The sequence below is a fragment of the Dromaius novaehollandiae genome, chromosome 8 (genome assembly GCF_036370855.1).
Source record: "Dromaius novaehollandiae isolate bDroNov1 chromosome 8, bDroNov1.hap1, whole genome shotgun sequence".
NCBI lineage: Eukaryota > Metazoa > Chordata > Aves > Casuariiformes > Dromaiidae > Dromaius > Dromaius novaehollandiae.
In genome coordinates this window covers 23,242,627-23,258,633 of record NC_088105.1, presented here as the reverse complement: position 1 = coordinate 23,258,633, position 16,007 = coordinate 23,242,627, and the positions used below count along the sequence as shown (strand labels likewise).

At 39.9% G+C, this 16,007-nt stretch overlaps 1 long non-coding RNA gene across 1 annotated transcript in view; it reads right to left on the bottom strand.

The window, feature by feature from the left end:
• Positions 1-1,115: 1,115 nt before the first annotated feature.
• LOC135329113 (uncharacterized) overlaps positions 1,116-16,007 on the bottom strand; it is a 30,210-nt gene continuing 15,318 nt past the window's right edge. Inside the window, exons 3-4 of the long non-coding RNA XR_010390330.1 lie at positions 13,479-13,763; positions 1,116-1,576 (exon numbers count right to left, since the gene is read on the bottom strand). This is a non-coding gene — a long non-coding RNA (uncharacterized LOC135329113). The remainder of the gene's footprint in view (positions 1,577-13,478; positions 13,764-16,007) is intronic.

Sequence of the window (16,007 nt, the reverse complement as noted above, 5' to 3'; positions counted from 1 at the left end):
CCACCTCAGCTCCTCAACCTGTCTATTCAACTGCCTATACATAAATTTGTTCAGAATTATTATTGTGTTTTAAGAGTTTACAGTTATGGAGCTTTAAAATACATAAGTTAATGAGATTCAATATGAACACTAATTCAGATTTTCACATGTTCATTTTTTCCCAAAGTATAATTTGTAATAAATAGAAATAGAGGGAATAATCTAGAGATCTAAATTACAGTTAACAATACAAACATTTCTATCAAAATCAGAAATTACATATACATTATATGTATGGATATACACATGTATAATATTTTTTCCTCATTCTAAACATCGCAATGTCTGAGTTGTGTTAGGTGTATGCAAACAGAAAGGACGAATACTTGCCATAGTTCAGAAATAATTGCTGTCTCTGTTTTGTGGCAGCAACAAAGAAAGAGAAAGCTCTGTGAAAATACAAAACAAAAACATTATTTGTATCTCCTTTTTAACTCCTTTAACTCCTTAAGAGTTGTAAATTACATTGCAAGTACAAGTCAATAAAATATGTTTTAAAAAGAGCAATAACTGATTTATTATATAAACCTATTTACACCATCAGCCTGAGATTTTAGCTTGATACAAGATTGATACCTTCATTTCTGATTAGTTTGTTTTCATTTTAGATAAAAATATAAAATGCATCGTTTTATGTTCCTAAAGTGACCTTTGTCTCTGTTTCAGCAGTTTTCCTGTAAGGAGAAATGGTAGAGCAGGACCTGAAATAATGTAAGGTATTTGGTTAATTAAAAAATATTTAATCAAGCAAGTTTTACCATGCTGAATCTGTCTACGAGTTATTTCTTCTTTAGTGAGTAAAAAATATTTTTTGCAATTATTCAGTTTTAACTCTTGATTACTGAGGTCAAGAACTGTGGTGCTTCGTAAGGACTGTAAGAAATACTAGGTTTGATCCAGCTCTTGTTAACCTTAACAACAGATGAAGTGGGCTCCATTTTTCTCTTGGTATCTCCATTCTACTGCAGGCGAACAATGCTTTTTCATTTCTGTTCTTTCCCCCTTTTCACAAATAATGTATTTGGTTAAAATGAAGAAGAACAAAAAATATGTATTTTCTGCTTTAAATGGGGACATATTTTGAAATACCTTTTCAGCTTATTGACTCTTTTAATACTTTCTTCAACAGTTGATTAATAGGATTACTCAAACACTTGAAGAAATACTGAGCACTCACAAATTCCACTGAATTAGGGGGTTCTAGATACATCTTAAGACTAAACCCTCGACTCCTAATATTCTCACATAATATGGCCACCATTTTATTCGCCACTCACAAAGCACAAGAAACTACACAAATAACTGAAAATACATAAAGTACTTGAACATTGTTGTGGTTTTTCTTCTTCTGACACAGACATTGTGTTTACAGTGATATGTGCATAAAGTACAGCAGGATTCGTCCCCCTGCATGCAGCAATTTTTACAGAGAATGCTGAAAGGTCACACAGTTCTAATGAGCCCCATCATTTCTCCTCGTTTAGAATATTCCAGTGCTGGATGGATACTGCAGTGGATTTATGCTTGCAGGAATCACCTGAAAAAGGTGTAAGAAGAAATGAAAATAAGTTACAGTTTTTGTTACTCATAGAGGTAGAAAAGCTGTCCAGAACAATTTGTTCTTAATGGCTGTTTTAGCTCAAAAGAGGCCCTGAAGTGAAGAATAAACAAACTGTCAGAGGAACAGAGAGTAAGTCTCTTAAGATCAGGGTTAAGGTTCATTGGTACAATTGCTCTGAGGCAAAACATTACCACATCTTGGATTAATCTTGGCATGTAGATAAATAAAAAGGTACAGCGGTACTGCACATATGCTGCCTTTTTTGCAACCACTACACATGCAATACATCCAAATGCATAAAGAAAATGCAGTGTTTTGTACAAATTAATTGTGAATTCCACATATATTGAAACAGAGGTTTAGCTATTCAGAAAAGCAGATAATAAACAAAAGTTATATAAACATGCTCTCCTGGCCCTGTCTTGCACAAACTGCATTACCCTTGTTTAAGCTAATATACAGTCTCCAGCCCAAAATCTAGCTCAAAAAAGCTGTCAGATTTCACATCTACAACTTGCCTTCAGCCTCCTTCTCCCCCACAAAGCCCCAACATTTTGTTTTTTGTTTTAAAACATGATTTTTAACATATTCTGACCCTCCCATGAAGAAAACCAGATATGAAGAGTTAAATTCCATGCAGGACTCAGAAAGGTACTCCGCACACTCTGTGGAGGAATTAGTCCATTCATATTTATCTATTTTTTTTATACCATGTTACTGAACAAACATTTAACTTAGTATCAGTTAAAAGAAAAGTTGCACCAAAACCCTCTGTCCTCCTCCCCGCTCATAACTTACTGTCCTACAGTACCAGAGTCTAGAACTTAGCTACATCTCTCTCTCACCCCTAAAAACAAGCCCCTCCATAATTCCCCTGCCCATTCCAGCTAAAGAAATTTCTGCTCTGGGGCTGGATAGGAAACAGCTTCTCAGCACACAGGCTGTGGGCTCAACCCAAGTAGTCCGTTCTCTTTGCCACCTTCAAAGCTGCCACTGTATCACCGTGGCTTCAGACAAAAGCCGATCACATACAGAAGTCTGGACAGTTCTAGCTGCAAGAACAGGACTCTGGGCAAAGACCTTTCATCTCCTCTTGCCTGAGGTTCCTCATTCAGGCACTACGGACGGCCATTCTAGTTAGGGCAATGCCTCACACCATGCAAAAGTCCCATATCACCACACTGATATGGTGATAAAGATTTCTGACTAGCAAAGCACTGTTACTAAGCAGCACGACTATGAGAACAAGGCTGCACAAAGCTGTATGTCCACACTGCTTATCCTTCCTTGTTTATTTGCAGAACACAGCTGAGCTAAGAAGGTGAAGGGGAGAAGCCACTTGTCTGATAGCAAGCATCTGCATCCTAGTTCAGCACTGTGTTATCATTTCTCCTCTCTGGCAAACATTATTTATTAGAGCAAGAGTGCTAATGGTTTGTCAGATTTCTGGACAGAACAAACTCCCAACAACTGCCTTGGTCACTTACTAAACCTCTCCATTTGCTGATACACTGCTCACTTCACAGACTCTGAAAAAGTCTCCTTGGCAAGGAGAGGTGGAATATTCCCACTGGCCTGAAATATTAGTTCTTTTTTCCATTATGGTATTTTAAAAACTTTTATACTGTCCAGGCCTTCCCTGGCCTGCAACAAAGTCAGAACCAGCACGGGTAACAGGGTCTCTCACAGGCCAAATTCTAACATCATTAAACTGTTCTTAACATAATGTGTCTGTGGACACTAATGGCAAGAGCTGCTGTTGAATCACAGATCGGTCCGGGGCCAGGAGTTTACACATGCATTTTCATAGCCAGCTTCTCTACCAGCTTCAGTATCAGTGCCACTGCTCTAAAACAGCAGTGCCCATACACTCAGCTTCACGCCACTTCACGCAAGCAGTGTAGGATCTGCTGAAGTCTCGGGATGGCTGAGAAGCCGACAGCTCCATGAACAAGGTAGGTGTTTTTCATGCTTACTACATCTCCATCACCCATGCCACTGTGCAGCCATGTGCAACAAAGGCAAGACGTTCTCCCAAGAGGAAGGAAGAGCTCTTCTGATAGCCATTACCAATGAGACTGATCTTTGAGACTTTCATTTTGGAAATCACATAATCTTACTATAACTATTTTAGACGTTTTCAGCACACAGACTTATAGATTATTTTAATTCACACTGCACAGGAGTTATTTCTGTATATGAGCAACCAGTTGGTAAGTTTAAAATGTTTTGACTTTAATTGGTTAGTTAATAATTTGGTGTGGCTTTTAAAACATGTTGCTACGTGGATTCTGCACATGCAGAAGAGCCAGGGAACAGATTACCAAGCTTTAATAAAATTGCAAAATGTCACAATCACATAAAATCTAAGCCTGTGAACCATATGGTCACTTAACACCTAAAATCACAGTAAACCATTAATCCCATAAACCTTGTGACAAATTAACTGATGGTTGAATAGTAAAATCTGATTACAAATTCATTAATATTGTTCAAATCATTACAACCCCCTCAGAGAATCATATGCTGTGTCACCAGGGTATAGGAGTGCAAAGCATTTCTCAGTTCCCCCACCTGCCTTGATCCAAACCCAGTAATGAAGGGAGAAACTTTCTGGTTGCCCATATCAGCTCTGTTAGCCAGTAGGCTCCTGGAAACACTCCATAGGAAAATACAACTGTAGCTCCATGTGCAGGGTTTATAAAGCCTCAGTCTAACCAACGACCCTGACCTCACCGGCATCCATATGGATTTCTCTCAACAGCAACAACTTCCATTCAGCTTGACAAAACCACTTACCTGCAACTGTCAAACATATATAGCCGACCTTATGTGTCTGGCCTTCTGATATTAAAGGGGTATAATTTGTTGAGCAACGGCATTAATGAGGAAGCTCAGAAAAACAAATAGCCATGACACGCAGCAATGTCCTTAGAGTTAAATTTTTCAGCAAATAAGCATTTGATCTCCCCAGGACATCACTGCTGTGTGACTTTCCTGAATTTAATATATTGGCATTCACAATCATACTTTGAGCTAGGCCACAGCGTACAAAAGACAAGGAATAATGCTCCCTTGGAATTGATATATTCGCTTCATCTCTGTAGAAGACATAATGGGAGCAGGTATGCCATCTATAGGACATTTACCAATTCAGAAGGTCTAATCTCTGAAAATGATCTATTATTTCTTATATTCACAAATTTTGAGAAGACACATCATTATTTTACAGACTCCACAGTACTAACACAGAGAACTGAAGTGCCAACACCATTTTCATTTTAACTTATTCATATATTATAATTTACAGCATACATGACACAAAACAGCCTGTGATAGCTAACTGACAACAAGGCATTCCTCAGAGTGTTCAGGTGTGAGGATGTTAATGCCAGGGAGCAAAAGGAGCAGGCTGCTCCGCAAGGGAAGGGGAGCCAGGAGCCAAGGGTGACAGTGTCCTCACCAGCAAGGGCCCCATCCCACTGCCCCAAAGCGAGTAGAGAAGAGCAGGTCTGATGATGGTAACCAGGGTCAGCCGATAGTCCAGTGATCATCAGACAAGTCTGTGATGACGAGGCAGGTCCAAGGTCAAGCCAGGAAGCCAGCCAGCAGGTCAGGATGAGAAGGCATATGACCAGGCACAGGCATAACCACCACATAGCTCAGGCAAGGGCAAGGGGCTAAGCTTAAATGCAGCCCCTGAGCTGAAGTGGGGAAGCCCCAAGGAGGCTCCTCACAGCCCCTTCTCATACAGCTCTTTCCACAGCAGCCTCATCCGAGGCTACACAGCTGCGCTGTATCGGAGCTGGCCTCAAACACAGGCAGCCAAACCTCCTCCCTGGAGGGAAGGGGCTGCACAGCCCTGACAGCTAGGAAAAAACTCCTTATTCAACTTCATGGCCTAATTCCTGGGTGCCCCACTGTTCATTTTCCCAGATGTGTATGATAACACGACTTCAGCCCATCCTAGAGCACCAGCCCATCCATAGTAATCCACAGTGATTGCAGCATTCACCCTGTCTGCTGAGTCTTGCGTCCTCATCCTCCATGTTCTGTCTTCTACACTTCAGGAAAAAATTGTTTCTGAAGGCCAACCATTTCACCAAACATCTGCTCCACTACATAAACAACTTGCCTACAAGCAGGAGCAACTGATCCGCCTCTAAAATGCTCATTTGAACAGACAGGGCTCAGGAATGCATACAACAGGAAGAGCCTTAGCTAAATGTGACAATGGACTAAAATTGTTGCCTCAAAGGGCAGAACAAGCTCTTCCCACTATACTACAGACCAGCTCCCAGCACAGTTCCAGCTGCTGAGGCTCTAAGGTCTCTGGGGTATTCCTCCAGAAATCCTCAGGAGAAATAGCTACAGCTACAGCGGTACGGCAGGTGTGGGAATATACTAACAGTATGCATCTTATCTTCAAGAATGAATTTCTGGACATAAGACTGACTATCTTGTACAAGCTTACTCAGAAAACAGAGGAACACACTGCAGTTAGACACTGTTTGGGACACTCCGTGCCCCAAAAGCACAGGAGTAAGTCATTCTGTACACCTGGGAGAGAAAATGCCATAAAAGAAGCAGAGGAGACAGCACTGTAGCACCTATTTCCACAGTTTATAGAGAAATTTACTTCTTTCTATATGGGCTTGCAGATGCACGTACAGTGCCACACTACTCTTGAAAACAGACGGTCAAATTTTTGCCTCTCAGATGATGTTCCAGCAACATATACAGGCAACAAATATCCTTATAATTTTAAGAGAAAAAAATTTCCAGCAGAGCTGTACAGAACCAGCATATCCCCTGCTCTCATTCTCTCACACAGGTGGCCAGTTTACTGGGGCAAAGACTCCTTCTAATGCTACAGTAATTCTGTTTCTGACTGTGTAGAGGTTGCCACAAATTAGCGTGTCACTCTGCGAAACAGTGGTTACTGTTGCCCTGGCTCATTAGCTCCGAGCATGTTGACTTTAGGAACTATAGTCTGATTTTTAAAATTTTTCCTTAAAATTACAATCAGTTTAAAAATTAACAGAATAACTGTTTCTCCTTTTTTTTTCAATCACACATCAGTTCTAATTCTTTCTCTTCACAAACGTCACAAAGTGCTCAAATGTCACCCTGGTCATATGTTGAATTTCTGAAGAGCGGCATCATACTGTCTGATGTTCTGAACAAGCATTCTGATGCAGAAAGACATGGCAGAAGCCACTGAACCACTAACTGTAATTACCTTGAAACACATGGAATAAACTTTCACCAGTTCTGAGCTGACATCTACTGGTGGAATATTGCAACAGGGTAGGACACTGGACATAATCAGGAAATACATGGCAAGCTATTTTATTAAGGATCTCCAGTGATACCTGGCGAAATGAGCTGAGATAGGAGAGGATGAGAGGTCATAAAAGTATATATTTCATGGAATTCTGCTGTGAGGATAGTAGCCTCTTGCAGAACGATTGAGCAAATAGCTGAGGGAAGTAACTCTTCAAACACCACCTCAAGGTTTGCTTTTCAAGCATAATTTTGAGGCCATTTTGTTAATGTAAAAGATTGCATTGGAATTCATTTTAGTCAAGTGTGCTTTGGGTTAGCTTAGCTCATGGGTGGTAGGAACATATAAGTGCTTGCAATTGTGTTAGAGCAGTTCAAAAAGTTCTTAGGACTCAGCTGAGGCACAGTAATTAATGACATATACGTCCTCCTAACCAGCTGCAATGTAGAGTAAGCCCAGTTTGCACCACCACTGAAGAGGGTTTAAAATTCAAATTATGCTGAAATAAGCCATTATTAAATCAGAATAAGATTGTTTTCTCAGGAACTGGTACTAGTATAAGAACAATACTTCCACTAAATGTATTCAAATCAATATGCAGACAAAGCTGCAGGTGCATCTTTTCCAACCTCAATTTCTCATGTAGTATAATGAGGAGATTGGGAGGCTGGAGGCATCCAACATTTTCAATACAGAAGGAAGTGGTTCTCTAATTCTTTGGAGACAATCATATGATGACAGCATTGCCACACCATAGCGGCACTTGAAAATTGTTACCACAGATTCTGCCTGAACTACTATAAATTACATTATTTAACACACTTTAAAAAACAGAAATTAGAGCCCTAATTTAAGACTAGGTACACAAGATTCTACCATGTCTTGTTTGTTGCTTGAGGCAAATATTAGAGTACCTCCTAGAAAAGATGAGATGCCTTTCTGACATATTCAGAGAAGTATCCCATGAAGGAAAACAATGAGATGAAACTGAGACTCCATATGCTGTTTTGTTTCTCTTGTTCTCTGCCACCCTAGTTGGTTCTAGTAACTGTAAACTTTAGCTTATGCAAGTTTAGTTCTGGTAGTAACTGAGTATCAGTGTCCTGGGGAATACAAACATATACTGAACAATCCAGTCATTTTCCCTTACCAGACAATTTACATCACAGGTTCCGCAAAAGATGCAGAGAAGTTGGTTCTGCCATGTTTACACGTTAAGAAAAGAGCCCCCTTTTCCATGTCAGGGGAATCGCTACAGTTCGTAGATTTTTTTCCATTCTCCTTTACAACTAAATGTGGTGGGATGGGACAAAGAATTGATGTTTACTCGAGCTCTTCAGAATAATGCATTAAACTCCTATATAGGGAAGATTCCCCATCAGTGCTTTAGTAACTGAGAGGGCTTTTGTTCTTGCTCAGTGTACAGAGGAATTCATATTTTCCCAGGATACCCTTTCAAAGCACAGAGTAGCCCACAAATCTGTATAGAGGTGGGGTCTCAGGGCAGATTTCTAGCACACCTGGAAGAACAGAAGGAATGTAGCCATTGGAAATGAGGGCCTGAAATTATTTTGAGTTAACTGCAATTAGTGAAGGGAGTAAGGGTAAAAGATGAACTTGGAAGATGTAAAGAGTAAGCAGACATCCCTCACCCACCCGGTGTACCATAAGGCTTGGCAGGAAGCCAAGCAGCTGGAGGGACACATTCGTTTCAGGTGAGAAGAGGAAGTGACAGAAGGCAGAGCAAGGCAGAGGACACTGCTCATCCGCAGGCTGAATACAGAGCAGCAGCAGGGGTACGAGGAGAATTGCACTGGCTGTCAGAAGTAATTGATTCAACTGTAATGAAAGAGTTTAGGAATTACTTTTCAGGGAGAGAAAGAGGTAGTTGCCAGCTCCATCAGCTCATGATGTGATATAGCCCAAATCAAGGATCATTCTGCAAGACTCCCTTGGTTGGACACTGGCTGAAGGCTGAGTTAATAAAGTGTGAGATTTCTCTAGCAAGTGAGACCATTCTAAGTGGCGATAAAGGCAGCAGTAAGCACGAGCAAGGCTGCCTTCTGGGACAAATGAATTTTTTTCACTGTAGTTTCTTGTATGTGCTAAAGGCCTGCCTGCACAACTTTCATGGATGCTCTGTCACACAGTCTCAGCTAAACATAGCTTTACAAATAACTGGGAAAACAATTCAATGAGTTAAATAAATAACATAGGGCTATACTTCACTATCATTTACCCTGATGAATAAGACATCTTCAGAAAGATGCAGTCTAATCCTCTGTGGGAAGAGAACACTGTCAAGGAAGCTGCTACTGAAATACCCCTCCATCTCAGTAATCATTGAACTTGTAAAAATTTGTTGTCTGGGTGTGTAAGGAATGTTATACTAATCTCTCACATAAGTGGACAGTACTATGACTGTTTTAGAAACAGCAGATAGTGGTTGAGGACAACAGTGTGGAGGTGACCACCTCTTATCTCTCTTTTCTTGTCCTCTTCTCCTCTCTACTCAGTTATCACCCAAAGTATTGTTATCAACTACCTGCCTACAGGTCACATAGACGGCTAAAATCAAAACAAGTAGCAAGCACTGAAACTATACAGACAGCAAGGATTATGGCAGTTGTTTTCAAACCTTTTCTCAACGCTATGTTTAAATTAAATGAAAATTATTGTAATACACTCTTCTTTAGCTTATTTCAACATCAGAAAACATCAAAGACATAATTATTCTAAAGCTGAGTTTTCTAAGTGATTACAAACCAAACCAGTATGATTTTTAAGCATAGTGTTTCCACATTCAAAGCATAGCCTAGCAAATCCAGCTGACTTAAAGCTATACAGAAGAAAAACAGATTCAAGAGAGGATTAAGCAATTACAAACTGGAACTTAAAGGGAAAAAGCTGAGTAAGACAGCAAGCGAGTACAGTCAACAGGGACCATCTTCTCTTTTTTGCCACTACTGGGATTTTTGCCAGTACTTCTCCCATCTCACTGCCTATCCCCATCAATACTAATAAAACCTACCACTCCCCAATGAGAGTCTTCTCTTCCAGTGGCAAAATCTCTCTGTTCAATAAACCTTGAGACCTATATGGGATTCCCCTCCTATCCTTTGCTTCACTTCATTGAGAGAGGTTTCTATTACGTGCTCTGCCTCAGATAAAATAATCTTTTATAACCCAGTAAAAGTATCCCCTTCCTGTCACTCCTAAAGAATAAACTTTCCCTTAGCTACTCCCAACTCAGTAGAGGTACCAGAGCAGCTCTTTGCTGCTTCTCCTAACAACTTCACCCATATGCTCTTGACAGATTAGGCTGCTTGAGCTAGAATAAGAGCTTGATTTACCTAGGTATTGCTAGATCCTATAGCACTACCTCATACTTTTACCAGAAAAACAGTAAGTTTCCAGACTAAGTAAATTTAACCCAGTCATCAGGACATCCTACCACAACAGTCCTGAAAAAATTTTTGAAATATAAACAAGCAGATCAATCACTTGCTTGAGAAGAACACAGGCAGTTTCTGGTCTCAAGCTGGAAGGCACAACTGAATGAAGGAAGATATCAAATAAAAATCTGATTTTACAGAGCTATCTTGCACCACAGCATACTGGGACTTAAATTTTAAGGTGAACTGAGAAAAGCAAAAGCTTAGTCAGCAATCAAAATTCAGAATTAGCTGGCTAAATTCCAAGTCTTTGTAGTTTTAATGACAACAAATTTGCCGCATTAGGAAACAACCTGGTCCTGATTCTTATGCTACAGCATCATTTACTAAATGTATTTGTTTTTTAATTTGAGTAATGGATCTGGATAAAGAAGTGGGGAGATAAATACTTTAGGGCCCTTAAGTCAGATACACTCTTTATGCATCTCTGTCGTACCATAAGACAGTATGATTAAGGATAACTGATAAAACATAAGTATTTACATTCTTTTTAAGCTTTAGAATTTAAAGCTAGGATAAGAAAAAAAAATTATCTAAGTAGAATCACTCATGTTTTCTCACTCCTTCCCTTATCTTATTGACTAACTAGTAAGTGAGTAGGCCTGGTAAAAATAACCACCTGGTGTATGCCTTAGCCTTAGCAGCTGTTCCTATTTTACACTGATAAATTCCCAATTAGAAGTGCTGATAGAGCAAGTTTTAGTCAGGATTTTAGCTCTGTGGTTGTGCTAGTGCTAGAGAGGCAAAAGTGGGGAATAAGTAGATTACGAAGATTTTTCTATCCTTTTTCTAAAACTCTGTTCTTCCTTTCCTTCTTCCCCCTGCCCCTTAGGTGGAAAGGAAGTGAGCTGTGGCTTTTCCTAAAGCTAAGGTAAAAGGATGCTTGGTCTGTTTTTGGGGGTGGCAGCTTAGTTTTGAATTGCCCATGTCTAGTAGGACTGGCTAGTTATGATAGTGTTTGCAAGTCATTGGTTTCTCTGGATCTGGTATATGTATGGGTTCTCTTCATGGCTAATGTTTGCTTGATATATCCTGTGAGCAATCTTAAAAATAAGAAAATGCTGCTTTGTGGATATCTGCAAAGGAATAACTCTTCCTCTGAAAGAAAAGCTTGTGCTACTTGGAGTCAGAAGGCTGTGCTTGGTTCTGCATGGCCTGGATATAACAACTGGGGGGGAGGGGGAGGGTTACTTTTTTTTTTTTTTTTAATAAAATCTTTATGCAAGAGTTGAATACCAGCTAAACAAAAAGCTATTAAAAAGGCCTTGAAAGATGAATTGCTCTTGGTATGTGGAGTGACTTCTGGCAGACTGTATGTTTCTGTTCTGTATGTGATATGCTAATACCTCTTTGAGCTGCTGTTCCTGATTAGCAGGATGATATGTATGGGCTCTAATAGTGCAGGTAAAATGCCAGATTAAAACAAGGGGAGGTCTTTTTTTCAGTGGGCTAGCTGATGCTCTCTCTGATAGAACAGATAACCTCTAAAAAACATTAATTTGCTGCTGAACTTGCTTCCACTGAGTCTCATGAGATATGGCATCTTGCTAAAAGCCTCAACTTTGAAAGTGATGTAATCATGGAAGATATTTGTTTTTTACTCTTAAACTAAAAACCATGCCTATATCAAGTTGGCTAAAAACTCAAGCCAGAATCTCAGGGGGAAATCTATGTGCTCACTTCTATGACTGTTTGACTTCTGAGGCCTGTCTCAGCAACTCTAGAATGCATGGGGCTGGGGAGGGGGCAGTTAGAAAAATATTAAACAATCTAGCTGGCTGGAATCTGATCACACTTCTGCTGTAGTATACAAATCTGGATTTTATTTTAAACTGGAGAGGAGTGCAATGTGAATAGTGGAGAGAAGGGGGGGATGGACCAAAACATAAGCCTTTGTCTGTCCTTTAGATAATGCAGGCTTGGCTCTTCTGTTGGCATGGAACTTACACTTCCCACAGCATAAATAAAGGCTTTAAAAGCGAAGCATCTTGGCCCAAGGCGCTGTATGTGTTATATATCTAGAACTTTGATCTTCTCGAGTCCCTAGGCACTTGTGATGCCAAGTTTGAGCTCCCTTCAAGGCTCTATTGTGCTAACTTGTAAAATGTGCAAGAAATTAATGTTATTTGAGTTCTCATTTTACTACTAAATGTTATTTATCTGCTTTTTATTATACGATTTTTAAGCTCAGCCTGCGGTCTTTCCCTTTCTGTCCTCAACTTATAGCCTTTGTGCTTCAGGTAGGGGGAAGGTGAGCAACTTCATTATTACATCATAAAATTGACTTTTTGGCAAGAAGAATCATAAAAACTGACAGGTCTAATAAGTGAAATAGTATACTTGGGACTTGGCTGAGTTGTGTGGTTCTTAAAAATACCTCGAGACTTCTCCCAATTCTTTCAGTGTTGCTCAGTCATAGGAGAGACTGATTATGTGTGTACCTTGGGTTTGGTTTTTTGTTTTTATTCAGAGATGTACCTGCTGGCAAAAAGGGCAATATTAGCATGATGTGTAATGGTATAATTTGGATATGAGGAGTGCTTATAAAGTGTAATAAACATGAAATTCAACTTAAGCAAATCATCTAGTTGAAAAGCTTTAACTTCTTGTAAGCCCTTGTTGGTGTAACAAGTGACACGTAGCACTAGAAATGGCACATCATCAAAGCAGCAGCTCTTAAGATTAGATGCAGCCATGAGCTATTTGGTGGCTGGAGGGCTGTTCATACTTGTGTGCGATTTTTTTGATTAAAACATGGAGGAAGGAGAGGAGGGAGGATACCACTTAACTGTTCATGCATCTTGCTGTAAAACCTTAGAATGTCTCTGGTGCTGGAAAGGATGAGGAAACTAAAGCTGCTGCAGCTGTTGTTCCCTTCATCTTTGTTTTCCACCTTCCCCTGCCCTCCACCCCACCCTTCCCTGGTATTAGATCTTGATTAGATGACAGCAAATCCAACATCTGGAACTTGCATGTCCTTCCAGACTCTCTTCCACAGTTCAGCATAAATCTTTGTATAGAGTTCTTGGTCTTTTCTTGTTCAGGATACTGCTACCTGCTTGTGTGACTATTGGATGAAGAGATATACAAAGGCTAAAGCTGCATGCTTAGTAATAAAAAGAGCATTTGCATTCACCTTTCACGCTATGCAGACATTGCTATTTTCCGAGGCATGTGAACACTCTGTATGTGCAGCCACGTATGGATACTGCTTTTGTGCAGAGGGAGAACAGGATGATAAGTGTCTTAACTGTGATACTGCATCACCAGAAAGCATCATGGTGAGCTTGTGGCTGGCTTGAGATCGGCAAGAAGGAAGGGCTTGAGGTCCACTGGAAACAGGAGGGACAAAGCCAGTGAGGCTGTTCTCAGTACCTGAGCTGGGGCTGGGTTCCCTCTGGGTAGTTAGAGGCATCTCCAGCTGAAAGAACAGAATTCATGGTCGAAGCAAGCAGGTTAGTTTGATTAGACTCTGATTTCTCTCCTAGAAGGAGGGAAAAAAATTGCTGCATGACCCTAACAACCACATAAATACAACATATTTTGTACTACATATTTAATACAGCATCTGGGACCAAAATGATATATGACAAACAGATTAAAACTGCCTTTAACTCTCCTCTCTCCTTTAAGGAGATAACTGGGAACTTAGCTTACAACACCCCATCTTTAAATACTATGTTGTTTCTAAGCCCTTCTGAAGGGGAAAATGGGAATAGCTAAAAACATTGAGTGTACTGTCGCTTTTCAGTTTGCAAAGTGATGAAGTGCCTTACCATATCACACTCTAGTACCTGCTACTGTATCAACTAGCTTTGCAAAGGCAATCAGTTGTGAAATATCTAACTTCAGAATTGACGTACTATTAACTGCAAGGCAGACTTTACCTTCTTAGTCTGTTACATGCAAGCTGTTTTGCACATGCTGTATCCTGGCACTTGAGTATTTCATTCCAGGAAAACTAAGGTTTCCCCTGTGGGCTTTCTGAAGTTTGCTTTACAATAAGTGCTAGGTTTGGTCTCATTAGAAGCTACTGAGTATGGGATACAAAGGTTGATTATCCTTCTACTTAAAAGTAATATAGCATGTTATTTGTATAACTTGAAACTAAAACACCCTGCCCAAAAAATTAAAATGGTCCTTTCAAGTGAAATTATTATTGTGAAAGATATCAACAGTCTTGCTGCTTTCTTTACTGTGGACCTCAAAGCTAGCTGGTCTTGTACTAGACTTACTGATGTAGTGTCTGTATAGATATGCTGAGTCACAGCCTGGAGCGGTTCCTGATTTTAACAACTCGAGTTTCATGTGTGCTCTGTGTGTGTGTGTGTGTGGGGGGGGGTTGTTTGTTTTCTTGTTTTTTTTAAGAAAAAGAAATTGATGGTAGTACTGTTCAATGAAAGACTTTTGCCTTCTGTAAATGACTAGAATGAACACATGGGGGAGAAATTTGAACAGCTCTTTAGCCTCAAGGGCAGTTAGAGAAAGGGCTTTCTTTTGAATATAGAAATAAAGAACAAAGCTGAAAATGTAAGATGCGATATGCAGTGTCTGATAGAAAGCTGCTGTTGTTGGGAGAGGGCGACAGAGATGCTGTTCAGTGGTGTGATTAGAGTAGCTATCTAGCTACTAATAACACTTTCTAAAACTTCCATGAAGCACTGCACACCATGATCAAAAACAGGCTATCAGTTTTTTGAGTAAAAGTAAAACAACGTGAGAATGGAATAAGTAATGCTTGGTCTAATGTATGCATAAAAAGCAACTGTTATACTGGTAAACTCCAGAGCAATGCTAGAATGAGAAAATGTGGCTTTTTATTGTAATGGGGAAGAGGAAGTGAGACTTTCAATTTAGTGTTTGGAACTCTGTGAGCTAAAAAGGTGGGCGAAGACAGCAGTTCTGTGACCATGTTTGGCAAAGGTCTTGCCTAGTTTGCAGCCTCTCTGCCATTCTGAAGTACCTGTGTGTTCTCTTCTGGCACAGCAATACTGTACTAGCTAAGACAAATCACCACAGTTACTCCTTGCAATAATCTTTAAATGATCCAAAACAGTTGGGAGGGGGAAGAAGTTGTCAAAGTCTTATATAAAACAAAGGTGATGCACAGTGGCAGAAAACAATGTTCACATGCTCAAACCTGAAAAGCACTGTGTCAAAATACACTTTTATGCTGAAACTTAACTTTATTGGCTGTTGCAGGGCTTCTGTGAGGTAACTTGGCAGAAGTACCTGAGGAAGGTAATACCTAGCTGTTGCTGTATGCTAGATTAGACTTGCAACACACTGTAAAGCTGCATCTTAGGTCAAAGCTCTCCTACAGGACTCTGACTGTGGAGGGGAGGTGTTAGATGTCTTCCTAGGTTTTGATAGATAAACTTTGGTGAAGAAGCTTACATGTAGGAAAGATTTAGAGGTCTAAACATAAGAACAAAGCTTTGTATCTACATTGAATGCCTGATTTTTGACCTAAATTTCAGACTTTTCCACTTTGTATGTCTTCATTTTACAGGGCTTTAATGCTTTTTTTTCTTCTTAACCTGAAGAACTGACTTCCAGTAGTCCAGCACATCCAATTGTGCACTGTAAGACAAATGTGCCCTAGTTAAATCCTGAAGGCACACTTGTGAATAAGTATTGACACTTTACAAACAGAAGTGAATAT